This window comes from Delphinus delphis, chromosome 1 (assembly GCF_949987515.2).
Source record: "Delphinus delphis chromosome 1, mDelDel1.2, whole genome shotgun sequence".
NCBI classification, from domain to species: Eukaryota; Metazoa; Chordata; class Mammalia; order Artiodactyla; family Delphinidae; genus Delphinus; species Delphinus delphis.
The window spans coordinates 82,506,575-82,530,565 of NC_082683.1; the positions used below are offsets into that span (position 1 = coordinate 82,506,575).

At 45.7% G+C, this 23,991-nt stretch overlaps 1 pseudogene; it reads right to left on the reverse strand.

The window, feature by feature from the left end:
* Positions 1–2,823: 2,823 nt before the first annotated feature.
* Positions 2,824–3,182, reverse strand: LOC132421296 (elongin-B pseudogene; annotated as a pseudogene).
* Positions 3,183–23,991: the final 20,809 nt, after the last annotated feature.

The window sequence follows — 23,991 nt, forward strand, 5'->3', positions numbered from 1 at the left end:
ATGAACTTGTGAATGATGTCACCAAATCCCAGTTAGTGACCATTAAGAAATTTAGAAGAAGGAAAGGGCTATGAACTGGGAATTGAACATTGTCAGTGGGGTATTCCACATGAAACCAGGATGACCTGCTTTGTTGAATCAAAGTATATTTGTTTCCCAAAGGGAGTTCATTTTAAAGGAGTTTATTTCACACTTACACTTCTGCACACTTTCTATTAAATAATGTGCAGCTGAAATATTTACAATAATCTCTTGCCTACTCCCAGGCTCTCTCTCCCTTCTGGCACCCAGTGCCGAGATGCTGCCTGCAGACACAGATGTGGATACTGAACTTGGCCCTTCCCTATCCCCCCAGGTTCCTGGGCAAGACAGCCAGTGGTCCCTGGGAATCTCCTAGCCCCAACCACTCTGTTCTTTCCTGCCACAGTATTATCACTCTTACTTTTTTTTTTGGAATTTTATTCTATTTTATTTTTTATACAGCAGGTTCTTATTTAGTTATCTATTTTATACATGTTAGGGTATATACATCAATCCTAATCTCCCAGTTCATCCCACCCCACCCCCCCGCTTTCCCCCCTTGCCATCCATATGTTTGTTCTCTACATCTGTGTCTCTATTTCTGCCTTGCACACCGGTTCACCTGTACCATTTTCTTAGGTTCCCCATACATGCGTTAATATACGATATTTGTTTTTCTCCTTCTGACTTACTTCACTCTGTATGACAGTCTCTAGGTCCAGCTACGACTCTACAAATGACCCAGTTTCGTTCCTTTTTATGATGGAGTAATATTCCATTGTATATGTGTACCACATCTTCTTTATCCATTCCTCTGTTGATGGGCATTTAGGTTGCTTCCATGACCTGACTATTGTAAATATTGCTGCAATGAACATTGGGGTGCATGTAATCACTTTTACATTTTAATGAAATTGCTTGATTCTGCAATATGGTCTGTATCTCTCTCCTGAAAGCCACCTCTGCCTCACTTACCTCCAATGTCCAAGAACCCTGAGACTCATTTAGTCTAAAGGGGGGGAGGTGATGTGTGATGATATTATTGGTTACGCTAAGTGCTTTCCATGTACTTAATCAAGCTATGTTTACATAACTAAGAGGGTCCACTATAGTGACTTTTCCTGAGCAAAGAAAGTCTGCTCCATGCTCTGGTATACATTTTAAATGCCTCTGTGACACCCTATTACCCAAAAGTGTCAGGTGGATTCTACCAACTGATGATGTTATTTAATGAGCTGTTCAACAAGATTCTAGCATGGATTATAAAGGCAGTTTCAATAGCAGTTGTATGATGAATAATTGAAGAACTACCAGTGTTAAACTGAGGGGATCTGGCCCTGCATGACCATAGGCTATACATGAATCACTATGTAATGAAAGGGGACCTCCTGTAAAAATTTACTCTTCCATGGTCTTAGTTCTGAATTGCCTTTCTGTACCTGTACTTCTTACTGCTTCTCCTCTACTCCTGACCCTCTGAGAGAAAAATTTGCTGTTGATATCTTATTTCTGTCCCCTGTTCTACCTTCTGGCTTGATGTTCCATTTCCCCTCAGATACGACTATTACTTTTCCCAGCAAAGACTATGGTCCTCACCTCTGTAGGACTGTATTTGACCGTTTCAGGTAAATACCCCTCCTAGGTAAACTGTGAGACCTTTCAACCAGGTTCTATGTCGTGGAGGTGGAACACTTAGCAGGTTTGGTGCTGGAACTAGATACTGGGAAGGCATGAGCTGACACAGTCCTGCCTTCAAATACCTGGGAGTGGCATTTTTCTTATTCTCTATGGCCCTGAGGGATAGAACAAGGAGCAGTGAGACATTAAAGGGACAGAGGATAGCTTAAAACAGAAACAAAAGGGTATTTGACAGCAGTCGGAGCAGCCACAGCTACATTTCCTTGTCTCTGCAAGGAACTTGAGCAGAGTGGCTAGTCATCACATGGACATGTCGGTAAAGGAGTCACGCATCCATGGGTCATTTACTAGGAGTCTATATGTTCCTTCAGTGCATAGGGTCTCAGATTCTAAACTTTCATGATTTTCTGAGTTAAAAAGAAAAAAGTCAGACATTTGACCCTAAGGAACAATTTGGAGTTAGAACCATTGGGAGGTCACCTACATGTGGCTGCTGCAAGAAGAAAATCAAACGTTGAGATGAGAAGCAATAGAGTTTAAATCTAGGTTGGGAGGGAGGAACCATATCCGCAGAAGGGACCTGGTGAACTGTCTGTGTTTTTCTGTGCCAAATGAAGCAGCTTAGACCTAAAGACTGTCAGCAATTTTTGCCTTCCCACACTGCTACTCTATAATAATTAGTTTTACTACTTTTTTCACAAGCTATTACTTTAATTATTTTAATTAGATTGTTCACGCACTCAAGTTGTTTACAAGCACTTTCTTTTTATAGCATATTGATAAACAGGAGAGGAAACTACCACCTTGGAGAAAGCCAGGAAGTTTTTACTAGGTAGGCCATGGCCCATCGAGGTGGCTCATTCTACTCTGAACCAGAGACCACCCAGCATCCTGGGACCTCCTTAGAGAGGACTGAACCCCTTCCCCTGGGCAGTGCCTAAGTCACAACCATATCTTCTGTGGTCGTTGCTCCTTCAGTCAAAGAAAGAGAGCAAGGAACCTACTTTCCATATGCCCCTCTGAGAACAACCACCGAGTAAATACTAAAGGTTATGGAGTTAGTAGTCCACCTCTATTAAAATTTCACATACTTGACATTTCTTTTTTTTTTTTTTTGACACCCAAATCTCTTTTATTGGGGGGGGGTAGGGCGGTTGCGGGGGCCTCTCACTGCACATCTTGTTCATTGGCGCTGCTTCCTGAGTCCTGTGGCTTTATCACATCTGGCAGCTCGGGTGGGCTGGAGAAGGGCTCGATGCGCAGGGCCTCAAAGGCCTCATCTGCCCTGAAAGCTAGCCCCACAGTGGCTGGGGCCTGAGGCCGTGCTGTCTGGCTGGTGAAGCCACACTCGCCCAATGTCCTTCCGTCGTCCAGAAGCTGGTCGTCCTTGTACAGCCGCTGCTCGTCCGGCGGCCGCTTGAAGATGCCCTCGACGATGCGCTTGAGCTCGAACACAGTGCTCGACTCCTTGGCGTCCGTGAAGATGGTGGTCTTGTGGCGCCGGATCATGAGGAACACGTCCTGGGGGCAGCGGGCCGGCGTGAGCGTGGAGCCCGGGCCCCACCTCACGGCCCATCGCCCTCGCCGCCCCCGGCCCCGGCCTACTTGGCATTTCCTAACTTTCTGGTTTGTTTCCTGGTTCCACCTCTTACCAGTTGTGTGGCCTTGAAAAAGTAACTTTTCAAATTCTCAGTTTGCCTATCTGTCAAATGAAGGTAAAGGCACCAAACAGGTAGAGTTCTTTTGAGGATTCAGTGAGTCAGCCTTGGGTGGGCGCTAAGCCTGGGCCAGCAGAGAGTGGCCGTCAGTCGTTAGCCGCTTCTCCTCCCTCTTCTACTCTACCCTCTCAGCCTTTTTTTTTTTTTTTTTTTGCGATACGCGGGCCTCTCACTGTTGTGGCCTCTCCCGTTGCAGAGCACAGGCTCCGGACGTGCAAGCTCAGCGGCCATGGCTCACGGGCCCAGCCGCTCCGCGACATGTGGGATCTTCCCTGACCGGGGCACGAACCCGTGTCCCCTGCATCGGCAGGCGGACTCTCAAGCACTGTGCCACCAGGGAAGCGCCACCAGGGAAGCCCCCTCTCAGCCTTTTTGATGGGACAAAATTGAGATTCTTTGGTTCCAGGTTTCAGGGCTCTCTCTTACTTCATTTTTGTTCTTAAGCCTATTCTTTACATAAGTATGAAAGAGAGAAAGTGAAATAAGTTGAGAAAACAATCTCTAAGGAACTCTCACTATTCGAATAGTCCTATTGGGACATCTGAAAGACCTCGGGTTCCTTTTCTCTGTGGCTGTTATACTCGTAAAAGTTATGCACACGTGCTATTTTGAATGTGTCCCTCTTCCCCACTTCCTGGGGCCCAACCAGCCCGTGGGACTTCCTACTGCAGGTGCAGCTCCTCAGACCCTGCCCAGTCTCAGAGGATTGGCCCCAGGGCAGGAGACAGGGACAGGGCTGTGAGATTCTGTTAGCCCAAGGCCCTGCACGTCTGTCTAAAACCATATTTTGAGGTTTACTTTGAATACAGCCCAGGACTCCAAAAAGCCCTGCTACTGTGCTCCTAGAGTGCTTCTTTGCTCAGGTATAAATTGCAGTGGAAAAGAAACCGGAGTCACCAACGCAGCTCTTTCTTCACAGTAATCCAGCAAAGCTGGGACATGGGGCTTCGTATAGCAGATCCTAGGGACCCCATCCTTTCTAGGCGATGGGGCTGCTGAATCACCACCAGTGGAGTGTGATTTTTAAGTTTTTTTTCACTAAATCTTTAATAGATTAATAGAAAAAGAAAATTTTTCTCCAGGACTTTTCCTATGACCAGGATCTAGAACAGAGAAAATAGATTTGGTCTATGTTGAATTGAGATGTTTGCCCTTGACCTCATGTATTGTATTGGTCCAATTAAATATGATAACCATATATTATTTTTACCATGATTTAAACACCAAACGAATAACTGGCTATGTAGGTTTTCAAAAGAAGTCTTTGGGCACCATCCAGTGACTATTTTGGCTACAATATAAACAAAACCCAAACGGCCCGCTTAAGTTTTCAAAAGAAGTCTCTGGCACCCTCTTGTGGTGCATCACACAACTGGGAAAACAACAGCTTTGGGATAATGCCTCTTGCCTCAGAATTGTGCAGACATTTGCTCTCCTGTCATAACTGTCAGTGATTCCCTGAAGAAACACAGTGCAGCCAAACTTTTTAATTTGTGTCCATTTGAACTGCAATACAAGACATACCAACAAAGTCCTGCTTTAACTTCAAAAATGGAAATAATGAGAATCACGCCAACGTTTTGACATTTGTTAAGAAGCGTAACATTTTAAAGCTGGCCTGCCAAAGAAAATGTAAACTACCTTCAGGCCATTGTCATGCGCTGGTACCACTCTGACCAGTAAACAGAAGTGCCCACCGTTCTGGTAACCTTACTGAGTGATTTCTAATCGTTTTATATGTGTTAATAGTTAATTTTCACTAAGAGGTAAGTCTCCCCTTTAATCCTCATCTCCAAGGAGAAAACCGAAGCACAGAGAGGCAACTGCCAAAGGCCAATGCCAGGCCTGGGACGTGAGACACAGGCATGTGCCGGCCTCCACTCCTGCTTCCTACTACCTCGAACTCTGCTGAGACTCGGGGCATGATTTCAGTGACTACTGTCATCCTGTTTTAATCTTCACTGTTTTTATAGCCCTTTAGCAATGTCACCTAAGTACTTGTTAAACTAAACATATCTTAGTGTTAGCCCAAAAAGTACCCGAGGAATTCCCCTTTTTGAAATGGACTTCAGATTGATAAAATTTGAAGTGCTGTCTAAGCTATATTGATAAAGTGTCGTTTTAACCTCAGAAATGGAAATAAAGGAACTTGCTCCACATTTTCTGCATTTGTTAAGAACCACAAAATTTTAAACCTGGCCAGCCAAGGAACTGGCATAATATCTGTGCTGTTAATATAGGACAGACTCCACAGGACTTCCCAGCTTCAGCACTGTTGACGTTTGGGGCCTGATCATTCTTTGTGGTTGAGGGCTTTCCTGTGCATTACAATAGTTAGCAGCATCCCTGGTCTCTACCCAATAGATGCCAGTTGCAACAGTCAAAATGTCTCCATTTTGGGAGGAGGGCAGCGGAAAGGCTCAAATCTTCCTCAGTTGAGCTCCACTGAGACAGAGTACACTCTGAAAATGTTGATACAAAATGGAGAAAATAAAAGCGTCATTAGAGCTGGTATAACTTTAATTTTCCCAAATGGTCCTGAGGCAGGGGAAGAAGAATGGAAACAATGAAAAAAATGCCACTGGCCCAGCTGCAAGATCGGCCCCCAGAAAAATGCCACAAATCTATCATGTTTATACCATCTGCAGACTGAGAATGCACCAACCCCCTTTCATTGCATGCTGTGGAAATATCAATCTTGAGTATGTAAGACTTTCATGAGTGCATTGCTGCATCATAAAATGTCACTGTTATGTTTCCAGAAATTCTGAAGAAGACACTCTCATGATTTCCTGACCTTCAGGTTCTCTTTGGGCTCTACCTTTCGACTTAATCTAATATGTCATCTGGTTTTCTCTGCACATTTCTTCTTGAGATATTCTCAGGTAATGATCGTAATTCTTCTCCGTGTTGGTATTAGCTCAAAGATTTAGATCTCCTCCTTCCACATATAGAATCTTCTAAGAGCTTCCAAGGATAACCTCTTCTGTTCCACCATTCTCTATGAATGTCTCAATATCCTAACTTTAATATTTCAACATTTCACCCCCTTCTGCTACCACTTTTAGCCTCTACCTTTTTTTCCATCATCGATATTTTATTCAACCATTCATCACTCATTTGATGATTATATTGCAGGCACAGTGTTAAATGCCAGGGATACAAAATTATTAAGCTGCCCCTTAAGGAGCCCACCTGCCATCTAGTACTAAAGAGGAAACAGAAAAATGACAATGCATTGTATGTAGCAAGTGATAGGATGCAGATGTCAGTGAAGGGCTCCAGAAACCTAGAAAAAGAAATAATTCTGTCTTAAGGTAGTCCAAGAAGATTTCTTGGAGAAGGTAGCAATTAATCTGGGTATAGAGGGATGAATAGGAGTTTGCTAGGCAAAGAGCCCCCCAGGCAGAATGAATAACGTACACAGAGATCGGATCTGCGAATGAGTCTGAATAGTTTCTATTCTCGCTTTCTAGATACTCCTCCCAAAGATGGGAGGCTTTTCCCTCCCCCTACGTGTGGATGCACTCCTTGTCAGAAGGACTGCCACCACATCACTGAAGTCAGTTTCTCTAGCCACACTACTATTCTTGCTCCCGGCTCTGCCACTTTCCCCCCACTGCTTCCTCACCCCACTTCTCTCTCCCTTTCTGTTCATATCCCGTTGCCAGAACATGTCATTTCCACCTCTGTCTCGTCCACCCCTCATCTCTTGTCTTATGACCGTTATTGATATTCAGACACAACTTACCTCTGTCCTAGAATTGGGCAAAAGCCTCCTGACGGGCCCTTGGCTTGTAGTCTCTCCCCTTTCCAATCTACCTAATCCTAAACTACAATTTAGGGAAACAGTTTAGATTTTGGATCACTTGCTCACGCCCCAGCTTCAGGGCAGGCAGGGAAAACAAGTGTCTAGTATTTGCAGACATTAATGACAGATGAACTCTGCAGCCAGGAACAAGTAGAGATGGCAGTGACCTAGCAACCAACGGTCTGGCAACCATGGCTTAAAAATCAGGCCCTGGGACTTCCTGGTGGTCCAGCGGTAAAGAAATCCACCTTCCAATACAGGGGACGCAGGTTCGATCCCTGGTCAGGGAACCAAGATCCCACATGCCGTGGGGCAACTAAGCCCGCGCGCCTCAAAGAGAGCCTGTGTGCCTCAAACTACAGAGTCCAGGCACCCTGGACCCCACGTGCCACAACTAGAGAGAGAGAAAAAAAACCCATATACCACAACTAGAGAGAAAAAAAAAACCCCACATGCCACAACTAGAGAGAAGCCCACGTGCCGCAACTAGAGAGAAACCCGAGCAGACCGTGCCGTAACGAAAAGATCCCACATGCCTCAACAAAGATCCCGTGTGCCGCAACTAAGACCTGACGCAGGCAAAAAAAATAAGGAAAATAAATAAATTACATAAATAAATATTAAAAAAAAAATCAGGCCCCAAGCCTTGAAGACATGGTTCATTTCCTCCCTACTTCCCATTCTCAGTCTTTGCCATGGTCCACCAGGCCCCACATGTTTGACCCTCACTCCTGTGCTCCTCGGATGTGACAAGCACTCTCCCACCTCAGGCTTTCTGTGCTTACTTAGCGCTTCCTCCCTGATTTCTTCTAAATCACTTCTCAAATGGTCACCTGGTGGCTGGAAAGCTCAGGTGCTGGGAACACGGGAGCCTCGCTGGGGGGAGGGCAAGAGGGCCCGATGGGGTGGCAGGCAGGATGGGAGGGTTATTGGTTATTGGGGCTAACAGGCTGTAGAATGTTCCAGAAATTTGGATAAGTCTCAAAGAAAGGAAGCACGCCTATAGCAAATCAGGTGGGTGGGCTGGGAGCTCCCCCTTCGGACGGTCCCCTCATTGGGGGGGCTTCAGGAGTGCGGCCGGGCCTTGGGGTCACCCCTCGGCTGCCAGGAGAGGAGAGTCCACGTGCTGCTTTGTGGCTCCCAGTGTAGGGTCTGGGCCCCCCTCCAGAAACTCGGAATCACTGTGTCTCCAGAGGAAGCAAACTGGAGGCCATACCACCCACTGACGACGTGGTTACCAAAAGAAACAAAACGCTAATTGAATCGGCCTCCTCTGATGATTAGAAATTAGATTTCACACGTGGTTCCAAATTTCTAGCTGGGAAACAAGTGGCTCTACCCTCCGGAGCCCTGGGGCCTCTCAGCAGCGGTCAGCTGAAGCCCAGTCGAGGCCGCCTGTCAGGCCGACGCCTTTGCCACAGTCCCCACCCCTCCCCAGCGCCTGCCACCCAGTTGGCTGCCTTCAGCAGGTGCATTCTTAAATGGCCCTTGGCTCCTGAATGGGTAGATGGATGAAGGAGGGCAGAAAGGGACAGAAATGAGGCCAGAGATATTTTATTTATTTTATTTTTTCTTTTTGAAAAAAGGCTGCAATCTTTTTAAAGTAAGTTATTTATTTACTTATTTATTTATTTTTGACTGTGTTGCGTCTTCCTTGCTGCGCAGGGGCTTTCTCTAGTTGCGGCGAGCGGGGGCTACTCTACGTTGTGGTACGCAGGCTTCTCATTGCAGTGGCTTCTCGCTGCGGAGCACGGGCTCTAGGCTTGCGGGCTTCAGCAGTTGTGGCACATGGCTCAATAGTTGTGGCACACAGGCTCAATAGTTGTGGCTCGCGGGCTCTAGAGCGCAGGCTCAGTAGTTGTGGCGCACGGGCTTAGTTGCCCCGCGGCACGTGGGATCTTCCTGGACCAGGGCTCGAACCCATGTCCCCTGCATTGGCAGGTGGACTCTTAACCACTGTGCCACCAGGGAAGTCCCAAGGCCAAAGATATTTTAGAATTTAGAATAAGAAAAGGTGTCATTTCAAACAGTGGGACAGGAGGGATATCTGAAGAATGGTTGAGGTGGAGCAGCCCCTCGGAGAGCTGACAGCCGCAGAAGCTGGCCCATGGGAGGGCCCAGCATGTGCACAGGGCAGCAGGGGCTCCTTTTCCGTTCAGCCACCTCAGTGCACGGCCCCCACAATGTCACCTTTCCTGAGAGGTCTCCCCAACTACCCTCTAGAGAATAGCAGTCCCGCATCATTGTCCAGAGTTCTTACCCTACCTACTTATTTATGTATTTGTTTATTTTCTGTCTCCCCTCCCTGACAGCAGGGACTTTATCCATTTTGTCCTCTGCAGTGTTGCCAGGGCCTGGAAGAAGATCTGGCACACAGTCCTGACTGAATAAACACAAGCTGAATACCTGATAGAAGAGTCAAGTTCCCTTTCCTCTCTCCCTAGCATGCTCTATATGTCCCAGCTATGGGATATGAGTGAGACTTTCCTACCTCTAGGTGCTGAGGAAAGGGAGGATTTGACTGGCTTGGAAGCCCCTCCTCTTGGCAGCAGGCATTGGCTCAGAAGTGGGCACCTCCACAAAGCAAACAGGGCAGACAGTGGTTGGGTCATGGCTGGGAAGGCGGCCCAAGTTAGTCTGATCCAGCCAAAGCCCCTTCGGCTTTGTGCTTAAGGAACGGGAAGCTCCCCGTTCTCTGCGTGGGCATGACTTGCCTTGATAAGAGTGGAATGGCTGCGGGTACTTTGTTAACAGGAGAAACCCCTGCCTGAGGACCAGATCCGAAGCTGAGCCGAGACCATGATAGACAAGCAGAGCCAGAGCCCGTACCTCGATGTAAACCTCTCCTTCCAATCCTGTCAGATCTTTACAATTTCTGGACTCTTTGTTTTGTAAACTAATGAATTCCATTATTGTTTAACTCAGCTCGAGGTCACATTTTCTTTTTTGTGTAATCTAAAGCATCTTAACTAATACACTGTCCTTAAAACACTACCATGCCATGATGATGTTTTGAGAAGGACATTGATAAATTAGAATATTTATTACCAAATGAATGAATTCACCCATCAAGTATTATGGAGTACAACTACTTTAGAGAGTCACCTAATGATAAAGGATATAAAACCTATCTCATTTGAGGGAAAATGGTAAGAAACAGGGAGTGGTTAGCCTCAAGATGAGAAGACTTAGAAGGACCATGATGGATGTCTTCATAACATGTGTAGTCGAATGTATTTGAAGGGGGTGACACATTGAGACGTGGATTTAGCTCAGACCTGCTGGAATACAAGATATCTTAATTCTCTTTCAGATGCCAATCCCTTCTTCTAAGACACCAAGAGAAAATATAGTCACCGAGAACAAAGCAAGGAGAAACAAAACCTTGCAGTTAGCTTGGACTTCACCTCTAGACCACCGGTGTTTTCTCTCAAAAGAGAAGAGCTCTTATCTAAAGTAGCCTGGCCTGGAGAGGCTAAGATCAAGACAGGACAGAAGGCCTCCTCTGGTTCCTTCCACTATAAAGCCCAAACCCTTGTTCTGAGTCTTATTACTCCAACAGGAAGAGAGGATTCGCATGCCCATCCAAGCCAGGTGGGGAGCCCAATGCAGGAGTAAAAAAGGCTTATCTTGATCTACGTCTTATCCTCCCCCTTTCCCTTTTTGAGCCTTCAGATGGCTCACAGCCTTGATCAATAGTACAACTGCAACCTCATGAGGGGCCTTGAGCCAGGGGTACCCAGCTAAGCTATGCAGGGATTCCTGCCCCACACAAACTGTGAGAAGATAAATTTTTGCTGCTTTTAAGCTGCTAAGTTTCTGATGTTTCAGAAAATAATTTGTTACACAGCAATAGATAACCAGCACAAATGAGTACATAAAATTCCCTTATATAAATTCAGGTTATTTCCAACTTTTCCCACTTGCAATATGGCATTGAATATCTTTGTATATATAGTCTTATGAATTCCTGAAAGTAACTGTGTAGGATAAATCATTAGACATGGAATTGTTTACTCCTATTTTGAAGTACAATAGTGTCAAATTATCCCCCCAAAATGTTGTACACCAATTCATACTCCAAATAAAATGCCTCTGAGAGTGTTCTTTGCCCCATAACCTTGCCATTACCAAGTCTTACAGATCTTTACCATTTACCAATTTGAAAGGGAAAAAAATATCATGTATTGATTGCTAACCCCACGCTGACCCCCGGCCCAGGGCCTCACATACCTTTTTCCATTTGATCCCTACAGTAACTCTATGATATAGGTGCTATTATTACTCCATTTATTACCCCAATAATCAAAACAAGACCTGATCAAGATTCCATAACAAAGTAGCAGACCAGGTAGTCTCAGGAAGTCTGACTTCAGAATCTGAGCTTTTAATGACTGGTGAGATTGAGCCTACATCATGTGGCCAATAGGCCCTTAATATTTATTTCTTTTTCTGTGTATTTCATTTTCACATTCTTTCCTTCAGTGATGAATATCTTCTGCTTGCCACTCTTCCCCTTCTCCATTCTGCTCTCACCCTAGAAATTTGACCTCCATGGGTTTCATCAACATGGCCCTGGTGCCCTCTGGCTCCCTGCTGGGTTCAGCCGTGGAGAGGTTGGCAGGAGATTGGAGGTGGGAAGGGAATAGAGTCAAAGTGTTTACTCCCTTGGCCCTCTACTGGGAGGTTGCCTCTGACGGGTTGTGTCTTCAGAACAGAGTTCATTGCTTTGTGGGTACTCTGGAGAGAGGAAGATGATCTCCATGGCCTGGGCACGCAGGGCCGGAGCACAGAGAGAAATCACAGGGCCGTGTACAATATAAGGCTACAAAAATTACCTCAGCTAGGGAGTAGGCAGGGGGACTAGGTGGAGGCAGTTAATTCTTTAAATCAGCTTTATTGAAGTATAATTTATGTACAATGCAAGTCTCCCTGGGGGAAGAGGGAATGGGGAGTTACTGCTTAATGGGGACAGTGTCTTTTCAGAGTAAAGAAAAACTTTTTGTGATGGTTGTGCAACACTGTGAAGATAAGTAATGCCACTGAGCTGTACATTTAATGGTTAAAATGGTAAGTTTTACGCTATATATTTTACCACAGTAAAAAAAAAGTCACCAATTTTAAGTATACAATTTGATGAGTTTTGACAAAGGTATACGGTCTTTTAACCACTATCTTAATCAAAAAATAGAAAATATTCATCACCCCCAAAAGTTTCCTTTGCCCCTTAGGAGTAAATCGCCTTCCCTCATGGCAAACACCATCTACTTTTTGTCACTATAAGTTTGCCTTTTCTAAAATTTCCTGTAGATGTAATCATAAAGTATGTAGTTCTTTTATGTCTTGCTTCTTTCATTTAACATACTGCTGTTGAAATCCATCCATCCATCATATGGATGAAATCCATCCACGGCATCCATTGCCGTGTGAAGCACGAGTTTGTTTCTTTTTATCGCCAAGTGGTATTTCATCGTATGGATGTTCCACACTTTGTTTATCCATTTCCCAGTGGATGAATGTTTGGATTGTTTGTCGAGTTGTTTTAAATACCAGCATGGATTAAGTGCTAAGCTCCTGAGGAAAGAATTTTCGCCGTCACACAGGATGAGATGTAAATGCTGACCACCTATGGTTATGAATCAAGGTCCGTAGACAAATCCTTTGCATTTCTTATGACAGCTTAACATCTTGAACCTGCAATCACGGCCTGCAAATGATTGCCAAATCTCAGATTTTCCAGTTCCCTAGTTCCCAGATTTTATTCTATGAGCCATGCTCCACGTGGGCAGCTCTGTGGCTGGGGGTCTATGTTGACAGGCTCTAAGAACACTGTGTAGCAGCAAAGACGTTCTCCTGTTGGGACTTTCTACATTACTTCCCTAGTAATTTCGTGAAGATCCAAGGAGAAGTGCGCCAATAAAAGTTTACACCATATTATATGTGACATAATAAATTTTGTTTTATATAATGTGATATATAATTATATCACTTACCTACATACCTGATGCTCTTATTCTTACATAAGAAAAAATTTCATTGTATGTTCACAAAGCTATCATCATTTGTTCAAAATTACTTTTTTTTCCTATTCCTTCCCACTCACAGACTCCATAAATGACTCCCTGCCCTGGCTTTGGTGTCTCAAGAAATGTCTTCAGACTCTACCTGCAGGTACCTGGCCTTTAGGGGTCCTTGGCTGGGATCTGGTTTTAGAGTTTTGCTGTGACACCTCACCCTAGTTCCCACCTCCAGCCAGTCCTATGAACTAGACATTTTAGACTGAACTTTTTTTTGCAGAGTGGCCTGGGATGAGAGGAAGTCCAGTAAGCTCCTTGCCTGTTCTGGCCCTTTGGCCCCAGGTGCCAAATGGCAAACCTGGCTCCCTGACCCTGTCCACCTCGTAGATTTTCTTCAGCTCTCTGTTGAGAAGCTTGTGGCTTTTAATGGAAGACTCCTCAGCTTGGACTTTGTCTTCCAGTGGCCCCAGAAAGGTCTTAAGTACCCAGTGATGAAATGTCCAAGATCCCACAGCCTCCTGCTATGGCCCTACGCTGGCCAAAGGGAGAACCCATCCACCCTGGCCTGGGCTGCTCCTGTGAAAAGTCACCAGCAACATCTTTAGTTTTCTTTCTCCTACAGATATGCTCAAATCAGGACTCACAAGATTCGAGGCTGGAAGGAAGGATAGTGCAGGGTTGGTGACCATGACGGAAATCTGTTGTTTTCCTCGGCCCAGTATCACTCACTCCCTTCTTTTGGTAGTGACACTCCCATTCTTTAGGGAACTGTTCCCTCCTTATTTCTCTGTATGGTTCTGGTATAGGAACCAGTCCAAATGCCCTACCCCACACCCAAGCCCCACATGCAGAGCAGTGACCCAGCCTGGCCGTTCAGAGCTGTTCCCGTGATTCTTTCTCTTCCCTCACTCATAATGGAGATGTTAGATGTGATCCCAGAATTCCTAGCAACCGTGTCCCCCACAGTATGGAGAAGATTGAGAAAATGAATCTTATGAGCAGGGAAATGTCCTGATATTTCTTTGGGCACTCCCCCTTCACAATGAATGCAGTCTTGGTTCAATTATCTGTTAAGATCCCTACTCTCACCTGCCCAAGACATGGGTATATGATCCAGTAGAGGCCAATCAGACTCTCTCACAGGAAAATTAGAATCTTGAGCTGTGTGACACAAGAATTTAAATGTTGGAGCTGGGCCATCCTAACAGAAACACCCTGGAGAGACTGTCCATTAGTTCCTAGAGCTAAATCCCTAGATTTGCCCTGCTTTCTGACCTCCCAAAGACCCAGCTGTTCAACTTTTTTCTTCATTTCTCTGAGCTATTACATAATTTTGTAATAAATTATCCTTTTTACTTACATTAACCAAAGTAGATTTCTGCCATTTGCAACCCCAAAACCTTTAAACTAATAAATCTTGTGTTGCCTGTTGCCTCCATCTATTAATGTCTCCCCCAGTTACCACCATTGTGGGCTCCATGCCATCTACTATTATCCCATCACCAATCTGTGACAAACAGGGTTGGAAAATAGACGATGTCTCACAAGAGATCTAGGGGGAATGCTGTGACTCAGAGAACTAGTTGCTAAAGCTCATTTTTGGGAAGCACTTCTCCATGGATCTTCCATGTTTCTGTACTTCTTGCAAGCACAAGGACTGATTATTGTTGTTACGGATTATCCTTTTCAGGATGTTTGTATAACAAACAATTTTGGAAGATAGAGACAGTGCATGTTTGCTTTTGTCCATTATAAGAGGTCTGGGTGCCGTAAACTCAGGGTTTCTCTCTTGTAACACAATCTGTCACGTGTATAGGTAACATCTGACCTTCTTTGAATTGCCGTGGGAGCTGGGGCTTGCAAAACTGGCACAAGTGCTGAGATCTGGTGACTGCTAGTGCTGAGTAGCAAAATCCTTTGTCTATGATCCAGTCTTGTGTGTTCTCCCAGCATCCATGAAATTGTGGCAGGCTGGCTTAGATGGTAAGGATGGTAAAATCTCAGACTCTTCACAGTTCTTGACAGTCTTAGTGACCACAAGGGGTTGTAGAGAGAGATGTGAATGAGGAAGGATGAGAACCTCATAGGCCACTTGATATTGAGGAAGTCCCTGGGAATTAGGAGTGAACATGTTGACCAAATTTTATGATCAGTCAGGCATTTAATAATTCTCCAATGCTTTTGTTTTTTGTTTTGGTTTTTTGCCAATTATAAGGAGGAATTGAAGTGTTGCAGGCTGAGTACTGGGAAGTAGGTTAAAGGTCAACTGTGTGAAACAGTGCCTGGGGTGTTGCTAACTCTCCTCTGTGCAGGAGACTTTCTCATCATTCTGGTGGTCAGTTTCAGGTCTGCCCCCACTGTGATAATTAGGACTGATATTCACCCTGGACGGCAACAGCCTGACGGTTTTATGGCTGTCACTCCTACAGTCTCTCCTACCAACCTTAGACCCATTCAGACAAGAGCAAAGTGTCTCAGGGTGTTTTGCAGCTGGTCCTGGATGCTATAATGGAGCTGTGGCTCTTTGGGGGGAAACTCCCTTGGGAATCCATAGATGAGTCATTAACTAACATTTGAGTTCTTCCTGCCTGGGATTGGGTTTCTAATGCTGATGCAGGTGACCTATTGGAGAATGAGAAACTGACACAAAGAATTCTACATATATTCTTTCTGTCAATTCTCAGGCCTGGAAAATTTACATTGGAACTACATGAAGACAAAGGGATATTTTTTTAAAATGGGGCAGCAAATACCTCAGGTTGAAGTAGTCTCTTTAAAAAAACAAAATTGCCACTGTATGAGCCAAGCCCAAGTCAGCAGAAGGAAGCAAATCCAGTGACACCAGCCAGAAAAGAACATGGCCATGGCTGCTGAGCCAGAGGGTTCCCAAAGCCAAAGTAGGCAGTGTGGGACTCGAGGGACATTGTTCCAGCTAATGATTAAGAACTCTCCAGACAATAGGGGCTTCTTAGACAATGGGTGAATTTCCAGGATGTCCGGCCCCCTTCCGAGAAGGAGGGAGATAACAAAATGTAAAAAAGGTGTCTGTCAAAGACCAATCAGGCAGCTGGGGACAAGTTCCCTCTCTGGTCCGAGCCTAAGCCGGGACCAATCAGCAGGAGAACACAACCAAATCTATAATTTACATACGGGGAAGTGGGAACCTATAAAACTGACATATTCGCGCCCAAAAGGGTTCCTTCTTCGACCTCCTGCGTGAGGACCAAGGAACCCCGGTGCACCGGCCTTCAATAAACCTCTTGCGTTTTGCATCGACTTCCGACTCTTGTTGTTTCCTGGGCGAGTCGAAACTCCTAGGAGACCGCGCAGGTCTAACATTTGGGGGCTCGTCCGGGATTCCACTCGCCCCGGACCACAAGAACATCGGGAGTTGGAGGTACCAGGTAAGCTCGAGCTTGATTGTCTGTCTGTCCCTTGTTCTTTGTGGGCCATTATTGGAGGAAAGCCGTAAGAATCGGCTTATTATGGAATCTGTATCGGACCTCTGGCTAGGCAGACGTGCTAATAGCCGGCGTCCATGAGCCCTAGGGGACGCCCTGGTGGCTCATCTGGAAGGAGAGGCAAACTCTGTCTCCCCTTCACTCGGTTTCGGCAGTTCCCTTGGTGATAACTGCCATCTGAAGAAGTTTCGGTTTTGAAGCGAGCTCGCGGTGGCCCATGCGTATATGTGTTTCGTGGAGTTTTAACTGTTTCTGTATTGTGGTCTATTCTTCTTCTCTGACGGACGACAATGGGACAAACTATGACGACGACTCTTTCCCTTACCCTAAGCCATTGGACCGAAGTTCGGGCCAGAGCCCATAATTTTTCGGTAGAGGTAAAGAAAGGAAAGTGGCAGACTTTGTGTGCCTCTGAATGGCCAACATTTCAGATAGGATGGCCCCCCGAAGGATCCTTTTTATTAGACAAGATTAAGCTGCTGAAGTCTAAGATATTTAATATAGATCCCCACGGACATCCAGACCAAGTACCATATGTCTTGGTCTGGGAAGATTTAATTCTCTCCCCACCTCCGTGGGTCCGGCCCTTTGTTTCCTCAACAGGTACGTCCGCGCACACATCAGCAGCGTCGGAGATATTAGCCTTAAAGAAAAACCCCAACACGGAGAAGCTACCCGACGCCCCGGATCCACCAAAGGCGATTTATCCTGACCCGCAGTCCGATTTGCTTCTTTTGGATTCCCCACCCCCTTATCCTCCGGCCCCAAATCCCCTACCACCTAGAGGACCCCCAGCTCCACTGCCCTCGGCACCAAGGGAACCATCCATGATGGAAGAAGAAAGGGGTCCCTCAGCGGACACTAGGAGCCGGAGGGCTATCTCCCCGGACTCCACTGCCCTACCTCTTAGAGAATATGGCCCCCCCGACGGCCAAGGGAACAGACCTCTCCAATATTGGCCCTTTTCCTCTGCAGATCTTTATAATTGAAAAATGCATAACCCAACTTTTTCCGAAAATCCACAGGCCCTTACCGCTTTAATAGAATCTCTTGTTTTCTCCCACCAGCCCACATGGGATGATTGTCAGCAGCTGCTCCAGACTCTCCTAACGACTGAGGAGAGGCAACGGGTTCTTTTAGAAGCCAGAAAAAATGTATTAGGCACCAATGGGCAACCTACCCAGCTGCCTAACGAGATTGATGCTGGTTTCCCACTCGTCAGGCCAAACTGGGATTTCAATGCCCCGGAAGGTAGGGAGCGCCTGAAAATGTATCGCCAGGCTCTGGTGGCGGGTCTCCATGGAGCGGCCAGACGGCCCACTAATTTGGTTAAGGTAAGGGAAGTCACTCAGGGGCCCCAGGAATCTCCAACTGTGTTCCTGGAACGTTTAATGGAAGCCTTTAGACGCTTTAACCCTTATGATCCAACTTCGGAGGAACATAGGGCTACTATAGCAATGGCTTTCATAGATCAAGCGGCCCCTGATATTAAGAAGAAATTACAGAGGCTAGATGGCTTGCAGGGATTTTCGCTTCAGGAGTTAGTAAAAGAGGCAGATAAAGTATATAACAAAAGAGAAACAGAGGAAGAGAAGGAAAAAAGAAAGCAGAAAGAGCAGGAAGCCCGTGAAATAAGACGGGATAAGAGACAGGAGAGGAATTTAAGTAAGATACTGGCCACTGTGGTTGGAGGAAGAAATATAGGGGATAGGAATAGGCAGGAAGGGCGAACGGCAGACAGAAGGCGGCCATTAGACAAGGACCAATGTGCCTACTGTAAAGAAAAAGGACATTGGGCGAGAGAATGCCCTAAGAAAAAGAGTGGAGGAAGGCCAACCAGAAACAAAATCTTAACATTGGAAGAAGAAGACTAGGAAAGTCAGGGCTCGAACCCTCTCCCCGAGCCCCGGGTAACTCTTAAAGTGGAGGGGGAACCTGTTCAATTTTTGGTGGATACCGGAGCCCAGCACTCCGTCCTTCTCCACTCAAAAGGTCCTATCTCAGCTAGAAGGTCATGGGTACAAGGAGCCACTGGGAATAAACAATATTCATGGACCACACGAAGGACAGTAGATCTTGGGATTGGACGAGTAACCCATTCATTTTTGATTATTCCAGAATGCCCCTATCCTTTGCTGGGAAGAGATTTACTCTCCAAAGTAGGGGCTCAAATCCACTTTCAGCCAGAAGGTCCCGCCATAACTGATAATAAAGGAAGGTTACTTCAAATATTGACTATGAAATTAGAAGATGAATATAAATTATACGAGCAGCCTTCATCCTCACGAGTTAATGTTACAGATTGGGTAACTCGGTTCCCTCAAGCCTGGGCAGAAACTGCCGGAATGGGGATGGCCAAAAATCGGCCCCCGGTGCTAGTGGAACTCAAGGCAACTGCCACCCCAATAACGGTCCGTCAATACCCCATGAGTAGAGAAGCCAAAGACGGTATCCGTCCCCATATACAGAGGCTACTAGACTTGGGCATCTTAATAAGATGTCAATCAGCATGGAACACCCCTCTCCTGCCGGTAAAGAAACCAGGAACAAATGATTATCGGCCGGTGCAGGATCTACGAGAGGTAAACAAACGGGTGGCAGACCTCCACCCCACAGTTCCAAACCCTTACAACCTCCTGAGCACTCTTCCACCTCAACATACGTGGTATACTGTTTTGGACCTTAAAGATGCTTTTTTCTGTTTAAGACTCTCTCCCCTGAGCCAACCCTACTTTGCCTTCGAATGGAAAGATCCAACATCGGGAATGTCTGGTCAGCTGACATGGACACGGCTACCTCAGGGATTTAAGAACTCCCCGACCATCTTTGATGAAGCCCTCCATCAGGATTTGGCATTATATAGAGAATCAAATCCCCAGGTAACATTACTCCAATACGTTGATGATATTTTATTAGCTGCTGAGACCCAGGAAGATTGTATCAAGGGTACTGAAAAACTGTTAACGGAACTTGGAACCCTGGGATATAGAGCCTCAGCCAAGAAAGCACAAATATGCCAACAACAGGTCAGTTACCTGGGGTATCTATTAAAAGGGGGGCAAAGATGGCTCACGGAGAGCAGAAAGGATACGGTGGCCCAAATTCCGGCTCCCAAAAACGCCAGGCAGGTTAGAGAATTTTTGGGGACGGCCGGATTCTGTAGACTATGGATTCCAGGGTTTGCTGAGCTGGCAGCCCCATTGTACCCCCTAACCAAAAACAGCACTCCTTTCGTTTGGGGCGATAAGGAACAACGGGCTTTTGACCAAATCAAACGAGCTTTACTTTCAGCTCCAGCCCTAGGACTGCCAGATGTAACCAAACCTTTTCATTTATATGTGGCCAAAAATAAGGGCATTGCAAAAGGAGTATTGACTCAGAAATTGGGTCCCTGGAATCGCCCAGTTGCTTATTTGTCAAAAAAATTGGACCCTGTGGCATCAGGATGGCCCACCTGTTTAAAGATAATCGCTGCAGTGGCCGTTCTAGTCAAAGATGCTGACAAACTAACTTTAGGACAAAATCTAACCATAACAGCTCCTCATGCCCTGGAAAATGTAGTCCGTCAACCACCGGATAGGTGGCTAACTAATGCCAGGATGACCCATTACCAAACCCTGTTGCTAAACTCAGATCGCATCAAGTTTGCTCCAGCCACAGGACTCAATCCAGCCACCTTGCTACCTGATCCTGACTTGGAAGGCTCCACCATCATACATGATTGTCAGGAAGTACTGGCCGCAGCACACGGCAGTAGGCCAGATCTGATGGACCTGCCCCTCCCTGATGCTGATTTCACCTGGTTCACGGATGGGAGCAGTTTCCTGGAGGAAGGTAAGCGTCGAACTGGGGCAGCCGTGGTAGACGGAAAACAAGTCATATGGGCAGCGACGCTACCACAAGGGACCTCAGCCCAACGAGCTGAATTAATTGCCCTGACGAGGGCATTAGAGATGGCAGAGAATAAAAAAGTAAACATCTACACAGACAGTAGATATGCGTTTGCTACCGCTCATATCCACGGTGCCATTTACCAACAGAGAGGGCTACTAACTTCAGGTGGCAAAGAAATTAAAAACAAAGACGAAATCGTGGCTTTGTTGACTGCACTCATGCTTCCTACTAAAGTCAGTATCATCCACTGCCCTGGACATCAAAAAGGAAATACCCCAATAATTAGGGAAAATAATATGGCTGACCAAGTGGCCCGAGAAATAGCATCGGGAGAAGTCATTCTAGGACTGTCAGATAAAGTTCCTGAAAAACCAGGCCGCGACGAAGAAATCATCCCGGCCACAACAAAAGGAACTTTGTCCCCTCAGCAAGCAGAATCCATGTTACAACAGATGCACAGATGGACACATTTGGGGACTAAAAAGATGGTAGCCTTGTTACAAAAAGCCGGGTACGAAACCCCTGGAATGACAAAATTAGCTGAACAAATTGTACAGGAATGCGTCCCATGTCAACAGGTAAATGCTCACAAAGGGAAACTTGAAACTGGAAAGAGACTCAGGGGGGACCGCCCAGGAACTTACTGGGAGGTGGACTTTACCGAAGTGCGTCCTGGAAGGTATGGTAATAAATACCTTTTAGTTTTTGTAGACACTTTTTCAGGATGGATAGAGGCTTTCCCAACAAAGAAAAAAAACAGCTGCTGTAGTAGCCAAGAAGATTTTAGAAAAAATTTTTCCTCGATTTAGAGCACCAAAGGTAATAGGGTCTGATAATGGTCCAGCCTTCGTCGCCCAGGTAAGTCAGGATGTGGCCAGATATTTGGGGACTGATTGGAAATTACATTGTACATATAGACCCCAGAGTTCAGGTCAGGTAGAAAGAATGAATAGAACTCTAAAAGAGACCCTAACCAAATTGTCCTTGGAGACTGGCGGTACAGATTGGACGGTGCTCCTTCCTTTGGCCCTATTCCGGGTTAGAAATACACCTTCCCGATACCATCTTACTCCTTTTGAAATATTATATGGTGCCCCGCCTCCCCTCCTTACTTTAGGAAAAGAAATAAAACCTAATTGTCAAAATAACACTGACTTATATGCTAGGCTACTGGGACTCCAATTGGTCCAGAAAAAAATATGATCCCAACGCGCCGAGGCCTACCAACTGGGAACACCGGGAGAAACTCATCCTTTCCAAGTCGGAGACCCCGTATACGTCCGTTGGCATCGAACCCAGACGTTGGAACCTCGATGGAAAGGACCATACACCGTCCTCCTCACCACCCCAACGGCCATAAAAGTGGACGGCATTGCTGCCTGGATCCATGCTTCACATGTGAAGGCTGCACCAGCGACGGCATCATCAGGATGGCGGGCCCAAAGGACCGACAACCCGCTCAAACTCAAGCTTCTACGAACCTAAGACTTATAATTTTGGTTTTACTACCTTTACTGACTGTAAGTGATTTTAGCCCTCAGCTCCCCCAACGTTTAACTTGGCAGGTAATTTCTCAGACTGGAGATGTAACCTGGTCCATTAGTCATACTGCACCCCCCTGGACCTGGTGGCCAGATCTTTTTCCTGATGTTTGTAAATTGGCTATAGGAGCACCTTATTGGGATACAGAAGATTCTCATGATATGAACACTGCCCCTTCCAAAGTTTCGGAAACTGGTTTGGGCCGGGTTGCAAAAATGCAGGCAAAAGAATGATGCTTGGTATCCTCACTTTCTACGTATGCCCCGGGTTCCACCGCCCTTGATCTCTGAATTATAAATGTGGTGGAACTAAAAACTTTTATTGCAAAAGCTGGGGATGTGAAACTACCGGGGATACTAATTGGAAACCCACCTCAACTTGGGATTTTATTACTGTAATGGCTAATTATTCTCATAATGAGGATACCGGACACCGGAGTAAATGTTCAGGATGGTGTCATCCCCTTAAAATTTCCTTTAGTAATCCCGGAAAAAGAGATAAAAAATGGATAAATGGTCATTCTTGGGGCGTTAGATTTTACATGAGGGGATATGATTTAGGAATATTAATGACCCTTAAGCTAAAGATTGAGACTCCTGCTCCTATATCAATAGGCCCAAATCCCGTACTTGGCCCCCCTTTGCTTCCCCCGGCCCCTTCAACTACGTCAACAAAAAATGAGACTAATGAAACCTCTGGATCCAAAGAACCCACAGTTAAGCCTGGGACTCCTCAGGATAGGATGCTTTCTTTGGTGCAGGCAGCCTTTACGGTTCTCAATGCTACAAACCCAGAGGCTACAAAATCATGTTGGCTTTGCTATGCTGCCCCTCCCCCTTATTATGATGCTATAGGATATAGCTCCAACTATACTAATTCTACCTCCTCAGACCAATGTCGATGGAAGCAAGAAGAGAACAGTAAATTAACTCTGTCTTCGGTTTCTGGAAATGGTACTTGTATAGGAACACCTCCCCAGTCCCATCGACACCTTTGTCATGATTTCAGCCTCCCTTCAGGCTCGGGATATCTTGTACCTCCCCAAGATGGATGGTGGGCATGTAACACGGGGCTAACCCCTTGTGTCTCTCTAGAGGTTCTCAACAATTCAGCTGATTTTTGTGTGCTAGTGCAATTAGTTCCTAGACTTATCTATCATTCAGATTCGTCCTTCTTAAATGAATACGAGGGAAAAACAAAAAGGAAGAAAGAACCTGTAACCCTCACATTGGCTGTCCTTCTAGGACTAGAAATATCTGCCGGGATAGGAACAGGAACCACAGCCCTCATACAACAACCCCAGTATTATGCAAGTTTAAGACAGGCTGTAGACATCGACCTTCGAACATTAGAAAGTTCCATAACTCAACTAAAGGAATCACTCACCTCACTTTCAGAAATGGTGTTGCAGAATAGAAGAGGCCTAGATTTGCTGTTTCTTAAAGAAGGGGGATTATGCGCCGCTCTAAAAGAAGAATGTTGCTTTTATATTGATCATTCAGGAACCATTACCAAAACCATGGATAAACTAAGGGAACGCTTAGATAAAAGGCAAAGGGAGAGAGAAAACGAAAAAGGATGGTTTCAATCATGGTTTGATAAGTCCCCCTGGTTTACCACCTTAATCTCTACTCTGTTGGGACCTCTTATTGTTTTATTGTTGATTTTAACTTTTGGACCATGTGTTCTAAATCGCTTGATAGCATTTATTAGAGAACGTATCAGTACTGTACAAGTTCTAATGTTAAGACAACAGTACCAAAGTTTACGAACAGAAGGTTGAGATTCCATGATTGGAATCAATAGTCACAAGAAAAAGGGGGGAATGTGGGACTCGAGGGACATTGTTCCAGCTAATGATTAAGAACTCTCCAGACAATAGGGGCTTC